The sequence below is a fragment of the Mycteria americana genome, chromosome 4, assembly GCF_035582795.1.
Source record: "Mycteria americana isolate JAX WOST 10 ecotype Jacksonville Zoo and Gardens chromosome 4, USCA_MyAme_1.0, whole genome shotgun sequence".
NCBI lineage: Eukaryota > Metazoa > Chordata > Aves > Ciconiiformes > Ciconiidae > Mycteria > Mycteria americana.
Window position 1 is genome coordinate 20,045,668 of NC_134368.1, and position 23,178 is coordinate 20,068,845.

Here is a 23,178-nt window from a genome sequence, read left to right on the forward strand (position 1 = left end):
AACAAAATTAATTACACTCCACAACTTTGAAGCTGCACCTTTACCTTGCTCACTGATTTTAAAACTCTTGATTTAGAGACAGAGTATATGTACAACATGCTTGCTCCACAAAGCTGATGTACAACTAGACTTTGTATAACTCTTCCTTCTGCTAAAGAAATTTTACTGTGAGGCTGGCCATGCATTGCAATTATATGAAAGGCAAACAGAGGCATGGAGAAACAGCTGTTTTCCCAATATAGCAAATTCTTTAGGGAAATTTGTGCAGAAGGAAGCAATAAATGCATCAGCAACCACTGACACACTCTGATAATTACTGCAAAGCAAAAGAACATCTGCATTCAAGGAGGAGTAAAAACAACACTACAGCTAATGAAAAGAAAAATGAAAGGAAAAAACAACCTTATGATGGGGAGTGGAAGAAAAACATCCTCTTTTTCCTGCAGAGATCACTAGCATGTTACTCAAGAATTTAATTGTGACACATGGTTTTGTTGCTTGATAGCTTGTGCTTTTTTTGACTGAAATAATTTATGCTTCATTCAGAAACAGAAGCTTTCCTACTCCTTCAAAAAAAACTAACCAGGACCTGAGAAAGTCAGCTGTGATATGCAGTGGGGTTATTTACTACCCAGCATCCGTTCTTGGGCAAGCCCATAGCTAGTCAAATTCACTTTACAGTTTATTTAAATCAAATGAGCATTCTAGGTTCATCCTAAGACAGGACATGAAAATATTATGTGAAACAGCAAGTCAAGACATACTACTGTGTCATATTATCTGCCTTAATAACTTTGCAAAAGTTCACAGGAGAACATAGAGAAATATGTTAAAGTCCACGTTGGAAGGTTTGAATAAACTAGTTGGTTGGAAATCTTACATTTTTCTCAGAAGAATACTTGAGCTTTCCAGTTGTAGGTTGGTTAGGGGAAAAAATGCCCAGCTAACTTAGCTGATATGGTTCTGTTTTGTCTTTCCCAAAGAAAATGGAGCCAAGGGAAGCAAAATGGATTATTCTGGATGTAAGCAGCTGTTGTGGCAACTCTATTTTTTCATCATTTCCAACTGCCGTTAGCAGCCCAACCCACCCCAAAATAGTTTTTCTTAGTTTTTCTTAGCTGTTTCTATCAGTTTTGTTTTTTTTTTAAGCCCATAAAGAGGAATTAAGTACTTTTGGAGGGGGCTTCAAAATAATCTGTAGTTTTTCACGTTTTACATTACTGTGAACTTTACAGAATCAGACTGACTTGAACTCACCCTACACCTACTTTGGGCTTTCCAGGACTTTATTCCCGGCATATGGTTTTTTTCCACTTTTAAAATAGTTATAAAATCAGAATGTTATACTGGAGATGTTTTAGGAAGTAGGTATAGCTAATGTTTATGATCCAGATAAAATTAACCATTACTACTAATAATTTGTAAAGTGCAGAAATAAGTCACATGAAGAGAAAAAGAACAGAAAAAGAAGAAACCATCATGTTCATAGCTATAACCTAAATTCCACATTCTGCAAATGTGATTCAGAGCGAATGATGATGATAGTACCAATTTTACCAGTGAATTAAATCCTAATACTTCATAAATGTTTTTTGTTTTAATCAAGGGGTATTTTCCTTCCTTGAGAAAAAAAAATATGCATAATTTTCATTTTAGGCTGCCCTCAGAATCTTACATGTTTAAGATTATTTGCACCTCTTTTACACAGACAACACTGTCAGTTTGGAATTTTAATCTCCATGAGCCAGGGATGGGACAAAGATATCACCTCAAGAGCTCTGAAAACCAAGGGAAAAAAGTGACATTTTCTGCCAGCCAAGTGACTGTTTTTCTTGTCTGCTTTGCCTATTTATATTGGTAACTCTTCTGCTGCTTTCCCTGTAAGTAGAGAGTACCTGCAAAAACTGAATGCTGATCTTCGTTCCTAGGCACTGCTGTAAAAAGCATGATTATTGCTCTTACAAACATCAGCTCTACTTTTTTAAGCTACAACTCAACTACATGCTCCAGGATCATGTGAGTACTAACACAGGTGATCAGCGTAATGTCTATGCTGATCGTCATCTCAGGACCCACAAATTTTCTTATCACACTACCTAGTACAAATGCGTACAAACTCAAGGGAAGATGAAGCTGTAATACTGATAGGAAAGCAGTAGGAAGGAACACATATGTTTTATAAAACATGCAAACACATTTTAAGAAGTTCATCACAGATTTGCATGAGTGGGAAAGTTAATTCTAATAAATGAACTAATATGGGTTTTTTTCTGATACAATTTTAGGATGAAGTTCTGTTTATTTCAAATTCCTTGGAAAATTTTTTATCCACTATTGAATTTTCATCCGCCATCCCATCCTTTTCACAGCTCCTTACTACTGTCCAGAAACTGCACCAACGTTAAGTTTCTGAACAGAGCATGGAAGCGTGCATGGCATTTTTGGTATAGCATGCATTTAATAGTTTGTGTTAAATATGATTTGTTTTAATCAGTTCTTTAATGGCAATTTTTTTAATGTACTCAGCACAGCTTACTTTCAAGAAAGTGGATTGAGAAACTGAGCACAGTATTGATTATGTTGATTAATAGAAGTGGTGATTAATACCTTTCTTGCTGCTCTCAAAGTCAGTCCAGATGTAGTTCAGATGCAAATATTCTCAGTCAGGCTCTTCTGCCCACGCATCTTGTTGTTTGTGTTAAATTCTCCCTAGCCATCTTCTCCTGTGCTTTGACTGTCTTTCCAAAAAATACTAGGTTGTGATACAGTCTTCAGGCCAAAAAAGGCAACAGAGCGATGGCAGATGAGAATGAATGCACAGGGTGTGGGCCAAGAGGATTTCTCCATATTAGAAATAAATGCAACCCTCTTCACTAAAGGTAAACCCCAAATCCCTCAAATACTCTACTCCTCAGCTGCTAAATGCCTAGAAAGTGAGTTTGCAGGTGTTCAAGCAAAACCTGAATAAAACACAACTGACATCTTTGGCAATTCATTTTGAGGGGAAAAAAATCAGTCAAAGAATTTATAAAAAAAAGGTGAACTAAGCAAAATGTACAGCCAGAATATGGCTGAAACCTCTGCAACCATTCAAACACTCCCGGGCACCCTGCATTGAATACTGTCATTACATAGGCTGCTCTAAGCACTGAAGGCTTTAGGAAATGAAAACTAATCCTGTTTTTTAAATAAAGTTTTCAGAAAAACTGCATCAACATGTTTGGACTGAAGGACAAAGCTTTTGCTATGCTTCTTTTATTTCTTATTTGTCCAATGTTAATTAGAGGGTCTCAGGGAGACTCTCTAACTGCATATTGCATAAACTGCTAATGAGGCCTTTGAGTGGGATTGCTGTTAAGAGGCTAAGTAATCTTCTCTCCACTTCTTCCACAACTGGAAAAACACTAAAATAGTTGAATCTAGATACTAGCATGGACAGTATATGTATATTAAATATATACACAATGCACTTCCAAATAAAAAATGAATGCTCAGACAAGACATCTGTAATTTAGGAGGAGCTTTTTTATTATGTACTGTCGTCTGAAATGGAAAATTATCAAAAGTTAAACTAGGAAAAAACCCCAACACTTTGGGCTTGTATTTCTGAAAATTTAAAATAGGTGACACACAAAACAAGAGTGGAAAGTGAATTAGATTACTGGAGTGTTTAAAGGACAGCAATAAAACATGCAAGGAGCTGTTTATACACAATCTCTTGGTGTTCTCTTCAATGAAAGGATGCAATCCCAGATCCAAAGCACCTGAGGAGACCCTGAAGCTAAGATCAAATCCCAGTGGAATAAGATAAATTATGTGCAGAAAACTGAACAACTGCATAAGCAAGGAAACCAAGGGAAACGTACCAAGGGAATACCCCTTCTTAGAAGAGCAGCAGAACATGATCTCATACAAGCACAAGAACAGAGACTATCTCAGTCCTGTGATGTTCATTCTTCCAGCAACAGCCAACAGTTTATTTACAGAACACCATCCTTTTTTCACTAGTTATGGAGCACATTTGTTTACTATATACCAAGACTTCATCAGAAAGTTATGTGAAGGCACATGTGAAAGCTTAAGAGCATTTTATCTTCTCTGTCACATCAGTGGGGAAGCTCCTTTAGTCCTGGCCAAATACCAAAGAGGTTCATTAGGAACATCCAGCAGAGATTTACCATGATTTCCCAACCATTCCTGACCAACTGGATTGCCTTCTATGATGAAATGACTGGCTTAGTTGATCTCATTTACCATGACCTTAGCAAGGTTTTTCAGACAGCCTCCAACAGCATCCTACCAGCCAAACAGAAAAGGCTACAAGGTGGGTGGAAACCCTGAACATTGGCACTGGCCAAGAGCTAACTGGCTGCAGAAAGCAGCTTTGCAGGACACCAAGCTGACCATAAGTCGTTGTGCTCTCCCAGCAATGAAAGACACCCACACTCTCAGCTGCATCAGGGAGAGAGTAAGCAGCAGGGAAGTGCTTCTTCCCTTCTTTTTGGCACCTGTGAAACCTCCGATGGAGGACTGTGTCCAGTTTGGGGCTTTGCAGAACAAGACAGACATTGGCAAATGGAACAAGTCCAGCCAAGGCCAGTGAGATTCTCAAGGGGCTGGATTATATGACATTGAGGAGCTGCTAAGAAAGCTGGGATTTTTCAGCCTGGAGGAAAGAGTGTTAAGGGTCCCCCTTGTTAGTGACCTAAGAGCAGCCTTCCTATGAGCAAACCAAAGGGTGCTCATAGAGAACATGGAGCCAATTTTTTTCTTGGATACACACTGTGAAAGGACAAGAGGCAAAGAACAAATTATGGCAAGGAAAATTTGGAGTAGGCATGGGACAGTCCTTAGACATAGTGTTTTAAATTAAAGTTCACCATGAGAGAGGTTAAGCACTGGAACAGCATGTCCAGAGAGACTGTGAAAGTCCATCCTTGGGGATTTTCACAACTTGACTGGACAAGGTCCTCCACCGCTTGATGTAATTTCTTAGTTAGTTCTGATTTCAGCAGGAGCAGATGACCCGCAGAGGTCCCTTCCAACCTTAAACGTTTGATGATTCTGGTTCTAAGACTTGAAAATGCTCAGAAGTTCAGCCTTATAACAAGACTGTTATTTATTTATTTGGTAAAGAGGAGAACATGTAGATTCAGGTCTGCTATCATTCCTTTCCATAGTTCTGAGAAATTTCAGCATTTTTCATTACAGAAATTGTACACTGGAGAAGACTGGTGAAGAAGAACATTGTCATTTTTTTCATACAGGAGATTAATTCCAGACTGATTGACTAAAATGTTTCTTAAGGGTTTGGAAATCACCTTGTACCCCCATATTACAGTATGTACATAACTATTTCTGGAATGAGTTATTAAGACAATTAAAAACACAAATAAATATAATATATTCTAACTACAATGTTACAATTTCTCCAACCATACATTTGTATTTTTATGATTTATTGCAGTAATCTTAGCTAATAATTGAGCAACTGATAATTTTTTCCATTCATGGTATTAAAAAGAAGATTTCAATAATGGAAGAAGATTATGTTTCCCAGAAAATCCCACCAGATTTCTAGGTGTCTTTTTTCCATGTAAAGTTTGCCTCATTTCCAAAACTAATATACCCATGTCTTTGCAGGTAGGACAATCTGTTTTTCTATACCTTACAACGATGATTATCATAGGTACTAGTCATGAGATAGAGAACCAGAAAACTTCATCAAAACACCAGCTGATTAACTGACAAACACCTTCTGTTGCAAACCTCTTTCCAAAAAAATCTAACCTTGAGGGAAGTATGTGAAAAGTGCACTTATTGCATTCTGCTGTCTCACACATGCTCACAATAAACCAATATTAATGTTATTTTTACCTTTTTTAACTACAGAGAAGTGAGTTGAGTCCCTTTGGTAGCTAAATTAACAAGACTTTCATTTTTTTTTTTCTTTTTGATTTTTAATGAGCATGCATACTGAGATATACAAATTACCATTCCAAATGTTTCCCTTAGCTTTTGCCTTTATTTTCTCTTCCAAAATCTGCATTTTAAAAGTTTTCTCATGAAGAACTTCTCTATCCTTAACATTATCACTTAACATTATACTAGATAGTAAGTAGATTTTATGCTTAGTGATACAGTGAATAATTTTTCAGTATAACAAATTTGTCTTAAGTTCATTTCTGTAAAGAGATAGTTAAACATATTCTATCTTTAGACATGGACACCAAGGAGCTTTCTGAACATTCTAGTTAAAAAAAAAAAAAAAAAAAAGAACAATTAGGTAAGACAGATATTTTTACAAACATAACTTTCATTAGCTGTGAGGTTTTGTTATTTAAGTGGTTAAATCTGGTTCTAATATTTCTAAGTTTAGAAATAGATTACATTATTATTTAACTGCATGCAATCCCAGTTATCTTAATTGTATGGTTACCTGTTTCTATACTGAGGTGTTTACAATGTGCCTAGATTTACAAGGTTTGGGAATCTAGACATTTATTTCATTTTTTATAATCCAAAAACACATCATGGTTTTGTGTTTTTCTTCTGTGTTTTCATGTATTTAATGCCTTTATTAAGAACTCTTAGGACAGTGGAGATACCAATGTCTTGAAAGTGTTACAAATTAATACAACTCAACTGTGTCATCTTCAGCTTCAATTTTACCTGTTTACTATGGCTCAGCCTATGATTAATGGAGCCAATCCTTCCTTGAAGCCCGAAAGCTACTCTTTATTAATTCCCACTTTCATGCCACGCACTGAAGAACATCATATAGCCTGGAGTGCACTCCTCCTCTCCTCTTTAGCTTAGCCAGAAAGTTCAATTTAAAAAATAACTATAAAAGAAACTAGGAGAGGACAGAAAATAAAATAATATCTGTAGAAAGTAAAGAAAGAACTGTGTGAAATGAAAGACGTGATAGGGGTAACAAGAAAAATGTATTGAGAACAATTTTTTTTCCTAAGTTTAAAGTCTAGTAGTTATTCATGGCAGGAGTTGCTGCACTGGCTAAGAGTCGCGTCACATAACTTTGCTTCATCAACATCCCACGTAAGATGCAAATAGTATTTTTAAATTAGGAACACAGAGAACATCTTAAGCCAGGCCGGTAAGAAGATTTAGTGCTTACATCCTGGCTCCCAGGTGTAGGTGTGCCAATGGGAGGACATTGCCCATGGAGAAGATAATGATCCCACTGCCAGGTGACCTGAGCATGGCGCAGGGCTGTGCCATCCCGCACACAGCGCTGGCCACAGCACCAACTCCACCAGCTATTCATACCCAGGGAGCCTGCAGGCAGCTCCCACTTGGCACCAGCAATTACTCCATCTGCGTGTCCTCATCTTTATCTTGATGTGAAGCAGTGTGGTCTCATGTGAACATTTGCTTTAAAGGCAGGATCTGCACAGCATGTTTTGCCCATCGGTCCATCTGAAGGGTTATAAAAATATCTACACTATGCTCTTTTCCCTTCTAGTGTTAGTGCCAATAAATGGTATTTTTATTCAATACTTTACAGAGTCTGAGTGCCTTTTGTACTGAAATCCGTAACAAGCCCTAGCCCCTGTGCATTACAACAGGCTAGCATTGAACTAATGAACTAATGTTTTGAAAATGAAAATTAAGAAAATAAAACAAGAAACAAAACAAAGTAAAACAACAACAGAAAAAGGAAAAAAAGCATGGTGAATTCCTGCCTTTTGGACACACCTTACATTGCTCATACAGAAATCAGTGTATTAGCTCACTGAAAGCAGAAATCAATCTAGACTGAAAAAATGGAAATATGGATTCAAAAGAGTCATATCTGAAAACTTCTTTTGGTTCTACTTCTTTTTGTTTTAAAACTTATTTCCAGTTTCTTCTTAATATCTGCAATGACAGTGCCTTTGGATATCTCTTCGATACAATTGTTTTTCTGGACCTGTCATTTATAAATTGGAGGAATCCTTCAATTGATTTCTATCAGTCCTCTATTAAAATAATGTTCTTCATATTATTGCCATAGTTTTTCTTTCTTAGGGTATACAACTAAGGTCAAAGCTGAAACTGAAACTAGATTGTTAGCTTTCTCAACATTGTATTTTTAGTTTACGGTTCTTTGGCTCTCTTTTTGAGGGGTGGGGTGGATGCTGGGGAGATATAGGAACTGAGCTTGTGCGTTATTTATAACAGTAGTTTAAATGGAATAAATATTTTTTTCCACAGTGTGGCAGCAAAGCCTTTTAAGAGGAGGAACTGACTCGTTTCAAGAACTTTTTGCTAAATCAGCTGAAAATTATGGATAGCTAAAGTCAGAGTCCATAGACTCCTTGTCCCCAGTGAACTGGATTCTGTTTGGAAGACTAATTCTCTGCTCTAGAATTCCAAATCACTGCAGGGTCCTTTTTTTACTTTACCACAAAGTTGTTTTTACTCTACCACAAAATTGTTTATTTCTTAATGGTCCTTTTTTCCATAATAAAAGTCTTGAAATACAAAACAGTTCACAAAAATTTTGAATGATGTTTTGCTGTGTTATACATCCATGCTGCAGACCCACAGGCAAATATGTGAAAGAAGTCTTCTTCTGTAATGCCTTATAGGAAGACAGGCAGGCAGTAAGCGTCCTGCAGTTCAGCAAATGAATTGGATACAGAAATGGCACACAGCATTCAAAGGCAAATTATGTTGTTTTTTTACTTCCCAATGCCGTGTGTGTGTGTATGTGTGCACGTGTGTGTGTATGTGCAAATGAGCAAGAGAGAAGGCAAACATAATGAAATCTAATTCCTGGAGAATTGTATGAGACAAAAACATTTACAGCCCCACTCTGTAATCCTCCAGATTCAGAATCACTACTTAAAAAAGCAAAAATCATGACCACATTTCAGTGATCTATGGCTAAATCCCTCCTGATTGCAGCAATGTTTCATCCCAGTTTTCCATCTCATTTGAAACAAATTAAGGAACTGAGCACTTTTCATTCCTTCCACTCTCCACCCCTACTTACTAGGTACTACTTTTCTTCTAATCAGGTTAAGGCTGTCTAATTTTGAACACAACATGTCTGTTTTGATCATCAGTTGACTTTTTACCTTCTCACAACACTATTTATTCATTCATGCTTGAAGTCAAAGGGTGAAATTCTCTTAGACATAGTGATCTCAGTTTCTTAAAGGCTTAAGAGAAAATTGTTGCTATTTTGGAAAAGGTAAGAATTATTTTTTCCAGAAAAATTAATTATTCATTTCATGTTTCAAATGAAATCCATCCGTATGTTTCAAAGTACGGATCCGTATGTTTCAAAGTACGGATCCGTATGTTTCAAAGCAATCCATCAAGGAGAAGACTTTGTATAGTCATGAAAATAATCAAAGATTTAATTATGGCTATACCAACTAAGCAAAGCTAAGCAGTATGGTTGATTTATTTTCTGCTATAGACAATAGAAAAATTATTACCTTTTCGGAAATAATGTCTGCTGTGAAAATGACTTAAAACAAAGTAGTGTCATCATAATCAGTTAATTAAAAGTACTATTTTAGATGTAGATTATCCTATGTGACATCCAGGAGATGGATTATTTAGCATCTGGCTAAACCTATGTCTACAGTGTAATTGAATAATGAAATTACTGGAGGATCTCTCTTAAATATGTGTGCTCAATATGAACACACATTTACGTACTTTCATATGTATCAGTTGGTCTTCCTAAGCATGAACCTAAATGTTATTATGCTAAATTTGTATTTATAGAAATGCAGACAAGCCAAAATGTATACGATGTGTGACATTAGAGAGGTTCATTTCTCATCTGGGACTTGCTGACTCATGATTTAAATACACAGTGATAAATTACTTCTGGGAAAGAATTTAATGGTGTGTATCAAACAGAAGAAGCTATTAAGTTCTAATATTTAAAACTGTGGGAGGAAATAAATATTTGGCTACACTCAAAACAGTCTTGAAAAAATGGGGAGGATTTTTTTTTAATTAAAAAAATAGCAATTTCCTTCAACTTTTAATCTCAGCAATGCATGTAAACAGTGAATGACCCACAACATAAATCTTTTAGAAATTATTCTATTGTTATTGTCATATTCTGGTAAATCAATACTGACTTCCTGTCTTGCCACCCTCCTTTATCTTTGATAATGGAACAAGGTTGTTTTTTCAGTATAAATCAGATTTATCCATGCTTTGCTATGGATGACTTTAAGTCCATTTACTACAAAACTACTGCTACAAGGTCATCCATAATCAGCTCTTAACTTCAATATATTATAAAACATTTCAAATTAATTTCAGAAATGTTTAATGAAAGTGGTTGAAGGAACAGAGCATCGTAGCTGCCTGTGTGCTGCCTGCAGCTATGACATGACCTACTGATTTTAGAGCAAGGTATTACCTGTGTTCAAAGGCTCGTTATTAAATGTCAGAAGCTCATAGTCATTTGGCATAATTTGAAATAGACATTTTTAGCTAACATGTTTTAGGTTTAGTGTAGGTTAAATGCTCTATTAAATCTCTGAATTTAACAGGAACGAGGAAGAATATATAGCCATTATTTTACAAAGATACCACTGATAGCTCCTACTGCTTACTGAGGAGAGTTGTAACGATGCATGTATAGAATCGCACAAACTTGTGCTGTCCAACATCCATGCATACAAACACAGAAATATACCTGCTAGATAGTTACATATATTTTACAAACAGAATCTGGATTGTCTGATTATTTCCTGACTCTACTAAATACTGCTTCATTTTGCTGAATTGAAGGAGACTGTAATATTTTATGAACTCCTGGAGGTACCAGGAGTGCTCCTAAAAGTATGCAAAAGGAAATTTATAAGAGAAAATTTCTTATTGCGATGCCATAGTTCTCTATGCAGTAGTCTATTCCACTGCAAAAGATACCTACAGAGAGAAAAAAAAACTTGAAATCACTGTTTCAGTAGGACTAACTAACTTAGTCACTTGGCTGATTATCAAGTAGTCACCATGTATGGCCACTGAAATGCAAACTGCTGAAACTTAATGAGAAGCTGGAATAAGCTTGAGTCAAAATTGGATACTGTGTGGCTTAAAACCATGTAACAGTATCTCTTCTTGCTACTGGTTTCAGCGTCCGCTCTCCAGCAAGGCAAACTAAAGCTAGCATTCAAATAAACCAAGGCAGGTACCCAAAGCATTGCAAGCACATTAGGAAAGTGAGCTGATTTACCGCATGGAGCTCCATGCTGCTGCAAGTGGTTAGCCAACTATTTTTACACTATAATGCAGTCATCAGGACAAATATTCATAAAATATCCCTGCATTGTCTTTAACCAAGTTGTCCCTATTATGCTTCAGATGAGTACCAGTGAACCTGTCCATCACAACCAACCACAACTTCTGGTGAGTCCTTCCTTGCCACAGTGGGAAGTATCACCACAGCGTTCTCCCTGACTACTGTTACGTAGTTAATCTGTTAAGTAGTTAACCTGTTAAATAACAGATTATCTTCACTTCCAAATCATTAACAATCAATTTAAAAACACGCACACAAATATAAGAATCAGGTTTTGGGGTTTAAGGGAGGCCTAAATTTCTACTTTTCTTCCCATCCCCTCAAAGTTTGGGGATTACTTAGCTTCAGGATAGGGAAGGTCATGAAAAAAAAAAATTAAAGTCACTTCATGAAAAATGGGTTTAGCTTGTGTGAGAAAGAATTGAAGTCTACCTCAGAGAAAAGCACTTAACAGAATTCCAGGATCTTGGGAAAGACTATAATTCCTCTAGAGAGGAACAAATGTATCACAAAGGGGATGTGATGGCTTAATGAAGTGAGAAATTCTTTTTTGTATATCTACATATATATAAATGGTGTGTGTGTTTGCATGCAAACACAGAATACAATTTTCTTTTATTGGCTTATGCTGCTTCCACAAACAAGTATTCAATAAAACTACACAGCTACGGTTTATAGAGTTATTATAATTGTCTAACCAGTTTCACAACATGCAAAATAAACTAAGGACTGTCATAGAGATAAAAAGTAAGTAAAAATGTTTTGAGAGAGAGTGTTACAGATGTTTTTCAGCACAAAGTTAGAGTTCATTAGGTAATATTGCCCCATTAGTCTATCAATTTACATTATTATACATACATATATGTACTCCATATAGTTTAACATTGCAATAATATTTTTTACATTAACTGGGTTTAGAAGATACTGTGAAGCCATAATTTTGGTGTCATAGCTAGTGTGTCTACTTACTTGTCTATAAATGCACAGTTAGAGCATCTTCACAAAAGGAATGAGACGGTGTTCTTTTACCCCTATTTAGTTAGTTGCCCCTGCCTTTTTTTCTATACACCCTCAACGTATACAATGGATTCAAAACCGCCATTCCATGTGGCCTTTCCCATGGTTCTCATCACCAGCATGTTCAAGTGTTTCACAGGCACTGTTGAACATATCTTTATACATTTAGCTCGTGGAGGAAATGGTGACTTGCCCTGTCAATACAGTGTATCGGGGTTAAAAAACAGATTAGGCTTCAGGATCTCTAAGTTATAAGAAAACTAAACGTGCATGAGTCAAAAATTTAGCTCTACTTAACCACAACTGAGGGAGCAGTGAGTAGTGAAACTTTTTAAAAAGATAGAAGATTTTCTTTCTATTTCTCCATAACTGAAGTAAGGGGAGGGTACTTTACTAGATTTTGCAAAACATTACTTGGAATCTACTCCTGATTTCTTCAGTTTGCTTATTAAGTTATCCTCTTTAATTAATCCTGGTTTAGCATATTTTATATTCATTTACTCCAAACGTACTGCAGCAAAAATACAAAAAACAATCAGCATCTAAACAGATGTGCAGAAAGAAAGGTATTTCTGGAGCCTAACCTTCCCCTTTTCCAGCCATAGTCATAGTAAGACAGTTGTTGTGAAGAAGCATCTTTTAAATTCAAAAGAAATATGGGGTCCTGAAGAAAATAAAGGAAAGAAGTCAAGACTGAGCTGGCAGAGGCATTTGTAAGATTCAACATTTTTAGCTCCAGCTCCCTGCTCTGGATGCTTCTGCTACCTGCCACTTTAGAAAAATAGGTCTGACAAGGCAAATCTGAGCATTACTTGACATGAAAATAGACCATTTTCATGTATTTTTATCACATTTTATTCACTGAAAAGTTAAAAAGTTCTGGCTAAGTAATTATCCAGAAAGAAGTAATTCAAAATTAGGAGGCATTTTTAGAAGTGTAGGGCCAAAAATGTACTTAGACTTATCCAGCAAAATTAATGCAATTACTCCTGAATACCAAAATATTTAGGTACATCTGTAGTTATAGAGATGCTACTGTGTAGAAAACTAGAACTTGACCTTCAAATGCATCAGTTTATTCATGGCAGCATCTTTTTCCTACGTGGTTAAAAACTTTCCAGCTTCTTACAGATGTTTAAACCACTTCACATTTATCAAGGGGATAAGAGCACACAAATAGGAAATTACTATGTTTACTAATTTTACGGTATCTTACCTCTTAGTAAAATTTAATGAGCCCTGTCTTTGTTTCTGTAACAGCAAATGAACACTTCAAAAAATAAAGGTATATGTTCATCTTTAATTAACGGAAAAATTAAGTTCATGGAAGCCAGGAATATGCATGTTTTTTTGTGAATTTGGAGGGAAAAAGGTGCTACTAATACACTGGAAAACAAACAAGTGAGTATGCCAAGCATTAGTATTTTCATGCTCAAAGAGCAAATAAAGTATAGAAGAAATTCAGTAGTGTGCTACAGCTGTGCCAAGGCTTTTGAAGGATTCACAGTACCTCTGGTGTTTGGAAAAACATTCCATTCTGGCAGAAGACAATTGGGGCTGCAATATGGTCTCCAGCTGAGGTAAACTGACATTTATCCTTTGGCAGGGAAGCACCGTGTTGCCAGGATGACCCACACAGGGCAAACACTACAATTTCTCCATGTCACGTTACAGGATAGCTATAGACTACCAGGGTTTTATTATAATACACATATTCATCCCAACACGGGCTGCGACACAAACACCCACCAGCACATCACCAGCTCCCCTGCGGCCCACCTGCCTCATGATGAAAGTACCTGTGTTTTGGTCCCATGGCGGATGTGCTTCCAGCCACGTGAAGAAAGGCCCCCTCAGGAAAAAGGGCAGCTGGGAGGGATCTGCAGGTCGTTGGAGTGACTCAGCCAGCCCTGTCCCTTGTCACCGTCTTCTCCAGTGCTGAGCAAACCTGACACGGGTAACCCATCTGGCTCCTCTCAAGTGTAATAAGCATGCTACTTTTATTCTGTGTTACAAGAATACCAAAGGGGACATATGTTTACAAAGTATTTGTAGCTCCAATGACAGAAGTGTTTCACTAGAAGCGGCATATTTGCCTATTTTATTTTTATGCCAGTTTAAGAGGGTTTAGCTCCCAGATACCTGTATTCCTTTCTGAATACTACTGCCTGTTTGTGAAAATAACTAAGCGGGTATTGTCCTTAAAATTTCCCTCTCGGAAAATTATGTTTTCTCTGCAGAAATTCATAGCTAGCCCACATTTACTTTCTTCTTCTCAACTTCTTCTGACATGCAGAGCAGAAGACCGTTTGACAGGTTCCTGACAGCACAGACCCAGCCACTCTGCCTTCACGTGAGGCAAGGAGTGCAGAGCGTTCCACTGCTTTACAGCATTGCTGTCTAGTGCCGATCACAGCGCTGTCAAAAAAAGTGCTTTATTTATGGCAGTGTGGTGGGTTGACCCTGGCTGGATGCCAGGTGCCCACCAAAGCCCCTCTGTCACCCCCCTCCTCAGCTGGACAGGGGAGAGAAAATATACCAAAAGGCTCGTGGGTCGAGGTAAGGACAGGGAGAGATCACTCAGCAATTACTGTCACGGGCAAAACAGGCTCGACTTGGGGAAATTAGTTTAATTTATTACCAATTAAGTCAGAGTAGGATAATAAGAAATAAAACCAAATCTTAAAACACCTTCCCCCACCCCTCCCTTCTTCCCAGGCTCAACTTCACTCCCAATTTCTCTACCTCCTCCCCTCCAGCAGCAGAGGGGGACGGGGAATGGGGGTTGTGGTCAGTTCATCACACCTTGTCTCTGCCGCTCCTTCCTCCTCAGGGGGAGGACTCCTCACACTCCTCCCCTGCTCCAGCATGGGGTCCCTCCCATAGGAGACAGTCCTCCACAAACTTCTCCAATGTGGGTCCTTCCCACAGGCTGCAGTTCTTCACGAACTGCTCCAGCTTGGGTCCCCCATGGGGTCACAAATCCTGCCAGCAAACCTGCTCCCGTGTGGGCTCCTCTCTTCATGCGTCCACAGGTCCTGCTAGGAGCCTGCTCCAGCATGGGCTTCCCACAGCGTTACAGCCTCCTTCAGGCATCCACCTGCTCCAGAATGGGGTCCTCCATGGGCTGCAGGTGGACATCTGCTCCACCATTAACCTCCATGGGCTGCAGGTGGCTATCTGCTCCACCATTAACCTCCATGGGCTGCAGGGGGACAGCCTGCCTCACCATGGTCTTCACCACGGGCTGCAGGGGAATCTCTGCTCTGGGGCCTGGAGCACCTCCTGCCCCTCCTTCTCCACTGACCTTGGTGTCTGCAGAGTTGTTCCTCTCACATATTCCTACTCCTCTCTCCAGCTGCAGTGCAGTTGCCCTCACCCCGCCTTCTTAAATACGTTATTCCAGAGGTGCTACCACTACCGCTGATGGGCTCGGCCTTGGCCAGTGGTGGGTCTGTCTTGGAGCCAGCTGGCATTGGATCTATGGGACATGGGGGAAGCTTCTAGCATCTTCTCACAGAAGCCACCCCTGTAGCCCCTCTGCTACCAAAACCTTGCCACGCAAACCCAGTGCAAGCAGGCTGCTGAGTCTGTCTGAAATTATTTGTATCTCACAAATTATGCTCCATGACTGGCTTTGTTATGGGAAAACACGTCTGCATAATTGATAGCAGAATACAGGAAGGTGCTAACAACTATCAATTTCTGTTGTCAAAAAGCAGCTGAGGCTGAAATGTGCTGCTTAACATACTGGCAAGATTATCTGATACGTATATAAAATTGTCTAAAATCCTATCATTTGGAACCAACTTTATAATTTTTTTTTTTTAATATAGAATAAAAACCAATCTACTATACATACAGGACTTCACCCCAAAGTCTCAGAATTTGATTCTAGTTCTCTGTGTGCCGAGGGAAGATAGAACACTTTTCAAATATAAAATATTTATGAAATAAAAGATATAGTTAGAAATATAATTCCATATAATAAGTGGTAGAAGAAATTAAAATAAAAATATTTGTTGCTTTGCTCCAATGAGTGTTTAAATACTTGGTATTTCAAACTCAGTCTTTCACATATTGAATACTTCTTTAGTAGTAGGAACTAACCAGTCACTTCATCTTTTGCTGCAAAGATACAGGAGACTTCCTTTTTGAATTATTAAACACCCTTTGAATGCAGCTAGGGTTCACAGATGTGACAATCTGATGAATCTCATGACTGTGTTGCATTACCAAAAGACTAAAGATCCTTGGCAGTTTGATAAAAAATGAATTGCTCTCTCTACCAAGCAGAAGGATAAAATCTGACAAAAATTAGATAAATGAGTATTTCTTAATGTTGTCATTTTTTCACATGGATTTTTAGTATTGTGCAACAATTAGCAACCTCTAAAATCTAAGCTAAAAACTGGCTTTCTCTCTGGATTATGAATTTTAAAACTAATCTACATTGATGACTGTAAATTATCTCTAAACTCATATAACAGGAAAGCATAAGATAAAAAAGCCTTAATTTCAAAATTCCAACAACTTTAAAAAATGTTTTGACAGTTAATACCAGAGAGGAATTTTCTGACAATTTTTACTGAGAGAATTACTGTTCTTCCCAAAATAACAATAATTTGTTTTAGTGGAAGTATTGTAAATGTAGTGTCTACACTGCAAATAGACCTGCCAGTATGGCCACATACTGCTCAAAACATTCTGATGTGGAATTTGGAATTGTCCATAAATGTGTACTTCCTCTGTTTTGAAATAAAATTCTGTTTAATGGGCTTAAGAAAATTCTGCGATATGTGTGATTTACTGAAACAACATGTAGGGCTTTCTGGGATTTTGGAGCATAATCCAAGCCCCACTTCTTATTTAATCTTGCCACCTACGGGAGAAGGGGTTCTCTGGCAGAGGGCTCTGGCCTCAATTGTCCAGTCTCTTCAGGGTTTCTTTTCTGCTATGAGATGGAGAAGAGCTTCTGATTCCTCTGCCCTTCCATGCAGGATTGCAGCTGCTCCTGTTCACTTTACTCTTCATTTGCCAGGTAGAGTCTTTTATTTACCTGGAATATTCTTTTTTTTGTTCATTTAGCTAATCCTAACAGAGCAAAAAGTCTTATTTATCAAAACTAGCAGTGCTTCAAGGGGCAAAGGCAATCTTATAGTAGATGATGAGTGGATCAGGAGCCCGGAAATATACAGGCATTTGCCAATTTTAAATTGGATGTGAGGACACAAGTCAGGGTAGTATAAGAGTCAACGACAGTATCATTGAAGAAAAAGTAAAGAAAAGAAAAATAAGGGAAAAAAAGTACAATTAAATAAAAGAAAAATAAAATTAAGAAAACTAAGTGTTTGAAATGCAGAGCTTACTGTCCAGGTTTTATCTTCATTGAGTATTGGACACATTTTTATCAATATGTGATAGAAGTTCATGGTATTTGTATCATACTAAATTTTTGGTCTTTCTTACCCAAAGCATGTACTCATTAGGAAAGGACGAAATAGCTGAGGAAACATTTGTAGATGCCTTATAGCTTTGGAAAGAGTCTATACTGTATAGAGCTGAGGTGAAAGCACCCAATCATTTCATAGTTGGCACCCCTAGAAACATTGCTGCCACCTTAAGGGTATATCAAAATAACTCCGAGAAGGTCATGGTGTTATGGTGTTTACATGTGCAAGACACAGAAGAGAAGAAGAAAGGAAGAAAGGAAGAAAGAACAGAAAAAAGAACAAACCAACCAGTCAACTGACCATTTGGTCATGTAGAGACCCAAAAGATTTAAACAAGCAGATAAGAACTGAGAAACTTCTTTCCATACAAGGGGAAACCTTGTTGGCAGGACAGCTGAAGAACCATGCCTGATGCATTAAGAGAGTCCTAGCAGCTTCCTTTAGATGAATAACATGTCTGTGTATATTTGACGTTCCCTTTGGGATAGTGTTTCTTCAGATTACCATTTAGGTTCTACTCAGTTTTCAGACAGAAAATTTGCAGGAAACTGCAAGATTTTGATGGATGAGAGGGTACAAAGATCTAAAAAAATGACTTTTTGATCAGGAAAGGAAAGTTCAAAGGGACAACTAAGAGGCTGTGATCAGGAGAGAGCCAGCGCTCTTGGGCTAGAGCTAAATGTGCACAAATATTATATTGTGTTCAAAAGTAAAAGCTTCTTTGCAAAAAGTTAATCTCACATGGTATGGCCAAGTAACAGCTAAGCTGGCACTGTCACCAAAAGGAATAGCAGAACAAAGATCCTAAATTAGCTAAGTTAGATGCCCACATCAGTTACCTGAGAGTAGTACAGGGATATCCTGATGGCTGCAAAGTACTGAAAGTATTTAACTGAATTGGTCAAAGTCCTCAAACTCAATGACTGTGTTTCCTTGGGCGTGCAGAAGGAATGGGATGACAACCTGGTGAACATGAGAGGGACCTATATGGGCTACAACTACAGCAGGAAGAAAGTAAAAAGTTATTTTAGGTTTAGTGCTATCTAACAGGAAAGAATGGATTAACGATATGAAGAGAGGTCTTCCAGGGAAAGCAGGCACAAATTGGTTTGTTAGGAAAAATGAGATATGACAGCTACAGAAAAAAAACAGACACTTTCCCATCACACCACCACCATCAAAACCAACGTATTTCAGCAAACTCTGGAAACGGGTTGAAAGCCTTTTTGATAGATGACTTGAGGATAAACATGTGCAGGTATGCTGGCAGTTTATGCAGGAAGGTTACATTAAATGCACAAATTGTCCCAAAGAAAGGAAAGAATAGGCCATTGCACTCAGAAATCTTCAATGATTGGCTGTCAAAAAGCAATCACACAAAAAAGGAAAGCAAGGTCATATAACAAAGGAAGAATATAGAGAAAAAGTATATGAAACAGAAAAAGGATATACAACAGAAAAAGCTGAAGTATAACATGAGTTTCAAATTGCAAGAGACAAAAGGAACAAAAAGAATAATTTTAAAATACCTGATAAATAAAAAAAGAAAACAAGTGGGTCAGTGGTAACAGAAAAGGAGAGAAAACAATGGAGGGAAAGGTGTAACTTAATTATCTAATACCTCCTTCACTCCAGCCCTCACAAAATGGTAAATCTTGACAAGACATTCAAGACTACTTAAAGAAAAAAAATTGGATTGCAAGCCAAAGTATGCAAAGAATACATTAAAGAATATTTAGATAAGATAGATGTGTTCAAATTGGCTGGGCCTTATTAAATTCACCTTAGAGAAACTAGACAGTGATTTCTGAATCATTAACAATTATCTTTATGAGCTTCTGGAGGACAGGAGAGGCCCCAGAGGACTGGAGAAGGGCAAATATAGCATTTGTCTCTTAAGGAGGAGAAAAGGGAGGAGTGATGGAATGACAGACCAATCAACCTAATTTTGATTCCTGGAAAGATTCTGCAATAAACTATTAGACAAATCTTTTGCCAGTGTCCACATAATTTTCAGAACAGAACCCTCTTATTGCAACTGTAAAGAAAAAGAAAAAAGAAATCCTAAAAAGAAAAAAAAAAATCCACACAAACCAAAAATACCCAAAACATGTTTGTTTGTCAAACCAGTACAAAACAATGTTTTTCTTATAGGGTAGGTGGCCTAGTGGAGTACAGAAGGTATGGCAGTTCACAAAATACACAAGTAAAACATGTACTTCTGGCATTTATGTGCCAAGAGAGATAAACAGTGTCAATAGTCTTCAACAGAGAATACGTCCACAAGAATATAGTAATAATTTATGGGAAGCCGTTTTTAAAACTGACCCAAGAGAATTACCATAATTGCCAAGGAGAGGCAGAGCTTACAGAATAATGGGGTTTTCCCCAATAATAAACAAAGTTTTGTAAACTGTTTTCAAATTCAAGAGTAATATGGCAGCTGCATATTCTCTGCAGGCCATATAGGGCTAGATTACACAGGCTCGTGCACTCACACAGTTGTAAAGGTTGGACAGAAACCTTTGGAAATGATCTGGTCCAGCCTCCTGCTGGAAGCAAGGCCAACTTCAAAGATGGATCCATCTTCAAAGTTAGGTCAGGCTGCCCAGGGCTTGTCCAGCCAAGTTCTGAAAATCTCCCAGGATGGAGATTTCAGTCTCTCTGGGCAACCTGCTCCAGCATTTGACCACCCTCAGAGCTGAGAAGTTTTTCTTATGATCACACAGAATTTCCCTTGCTGCAGCTTGGGAGCATGCACAAGTCTTGCTCCATCTTCTCTATAACCAGCCCTTAGGTAGTGATAAAGTTCCCCTTTATCTTTCCCTTGTTCAGGCTGAAAAAAGCCAGCTCTCAGCTGCTCCTCAGTATCATATAATCCAGCCCCTTGAACATCTGGTTGGTTTCAGCTGGGCTTGTTCCAGTTTGCCAGCCTCCCTGTTGTACTGCAAAACCCAAAGCTGGGCACAGTCGTCTGCAGCACTCTTCTGCTCTCACAGAGCAGAGGGGAAGATGCTCTGCTACAGGACAAAGAACCTGAAACACAGAAAAAGCTAAGTCCTTCTCCCATCTTATTAAGCCTGACTGCAAGTGCCCTAGAGATTAACTTGTTTCCCACCCCATATTCACTAATAGGCTACAAGGTGGGAAATCACTCCCAGTCCTCCTGTAAGTTCCCCTGAGGGGAATTATAGCTAAAGGACCAACATCACAAATGTTTATAAATTCAACAAACGTATTTTTAACTGGCGAAGGAAATCAATATGAGTTTTAATCACCTTATTGTTCCATATGTTTCTCTAGACTAGCATTGGAGAAGCCATCTCAGGTAAACTGCTGATTCTACTTTTTCCTCTTTTTCATGTTCAGAAAAATAAAAATAACACAAAATAAAAATAGTCTCTCTCTTGTACTGCCTCAAAGAACCCTCAGACAAAACAGTGAGAAAACATCTAGCAAATTCCCAGGTCAGTGCAAAGAATTCAAGCAAGACAAGTTCCAGTTGCGAAGTTTCTCCCACAGTAGGTCTGCTGAGAGGCAATGAGCCTTCAGTTGCCAAAGGACTGAATTCACAGTAACTTTTATACATATGTGGTTGAAGTATTAAAGCTCACAGTGCATGACTAAAGGAAAACCAACTAGTCCCTATTTTTAGACTGTCTCACAGGTTCTGTCTGTATTCTTCATCTACATTTTAAACTCTTGTGGCTCTAAAATGCATGATTTCTGGCAGACAAACAAGCCAAGGTGAAAACATTTCTAAACATTAGCCAATCATGCATCTTCAGAAGTCATGATCCACATAAGCACTCTTAATACTGCACAAATCGTGGGCACAAGCTATTTGCAGTCCTTTTGTAAAAGTCAATAAAAAATTCTAGAAAAGCTGTAGGGATTTGGAACGTGCGTGGTCTGAAAAACCCACAATCAAAGGCACGATCAATGATAGCAGTCAGCTCTGCCTGTTCTCTAAAATAGTTTCAAGCTGGTGCTTTCAGTGCAATGGTATTTTATAGTGGAATAGAAAATTAATTAAACTCCTTGTGTTCACTTCCTAGCACAGGCTGTAGGAGTTGTATTCAGGTTTATGTCCAAAGTTTCTAAGGACAGTACTCCTCCTCCACTCACATGACTTCAGAGCCAGCACAGGCGAACTCCATAACTTAAGAACTTTTTGTACTGGGGCAGGGCAAATACACCTCCAACTTAGTATCCTGTCTCCACTGGTAGCCAGAAGTAGATGTGTGGAGGAGACTAGAAAAGTGATATTTCCTTCAAGATATCCTTGATGTTTTCAGCCAGGGCTTTCTGAGCCAGAGGTAAATTTCCCGCATAATTGCCTCGCTGGATTTCTCTTCCATGAATTTGTAAAATTGCTTTTTTGAATCCTTCTAAGCTTTTGACAAAATCAATATAAATTAGCGAAGAGCTTTACAAGTTGACTACATGCACTGTGATAGGTACATCCCTAGTACGTTCTGAATCTGCCACATGGTAATTTCACTCCTTATACTTCAATTATGAGAAACAATGAACCTCTTTATGTCCCTTCATGCCACTCACTTTTATAACCTCCTATCTCATCTCCCACCTTCCTCCTCATTAGTCAGTTTTTTCAGGCTGAAGAGCCCTGATCTACTTAGACATGTCCTTGTACTAAACCCCTTCCATACCTTTGATCATCCATGCTGCCTTTCTCTGTACCCTTTCTAGCTTTGTTTTGTCCTTTTTGAGATACCAGAACAGCATACAGGATTCAAGATAAAGGCAATAGATTCATACAGTGATATAATGATATTTGCTTTTGTTCTCTTTTCCTTTCCTAATAATTCTTAATGTCATATTTGCTTTTTTGATAGCTACTCAGCACTGAGGTGACATTTTCAGAGCACAAACTATTATAATTCACAGATCTCATTCTTGAACGATCTGAACACAGCACACCACTGCAGATGTAATGGGAGGGCTGTTTTTAACATATACATTACTTTACATTTATGAGTACTGACATTTTATCACCCATTCATTCAACATTCTCCTGTAATTCTTCAGTGTTGGCCTTTTGCCCATCCCTAATGAGGAACTTCTTCCTCCCCTGCTGTCCCCTTTTGCCAGGATTGTGATAGCAGCAATGAGGATGAGATTTAGATTTAAGGAGGTCATTGCAAAAAAAAAAAAAAAAAGTGGTTATAATCCTTACGTATAAAGCCTGGAAACTACTTTAGTTTTTCTGGTAATATGAGCTATTTTTCACCATTTGCAATTATGAATCAAAGGGTTAAAAAACATTATTTTTTTTAGTAAAGGCAAAAAGAAATCTCTGCCTTTGGAGAGTCAGTTACATGTGAACTTTTTTCTACTCTTGTAGAATACTTTAATCATTGTTTAAGTCATAATGGGTAGCAAAGTGCTTTAAAGATCATT

At 37.9% G+C, this 23,178-nt stretch overlaps 1 protein-coding gene across 1 annotated transcript in view; it reads right to left on the bottom strand.

Annotated features, from left to right (window-relative positions):
- KCNIP4 (potassium voltage-gated channel interacting protein 4) overlaps positions 1-23,178 on the bottom strand; it is a 360,997-nt gene that overhangs the window by 289,219 nt on the left and 48,600 nt on the right. The window lies entirely within an intron of this gene.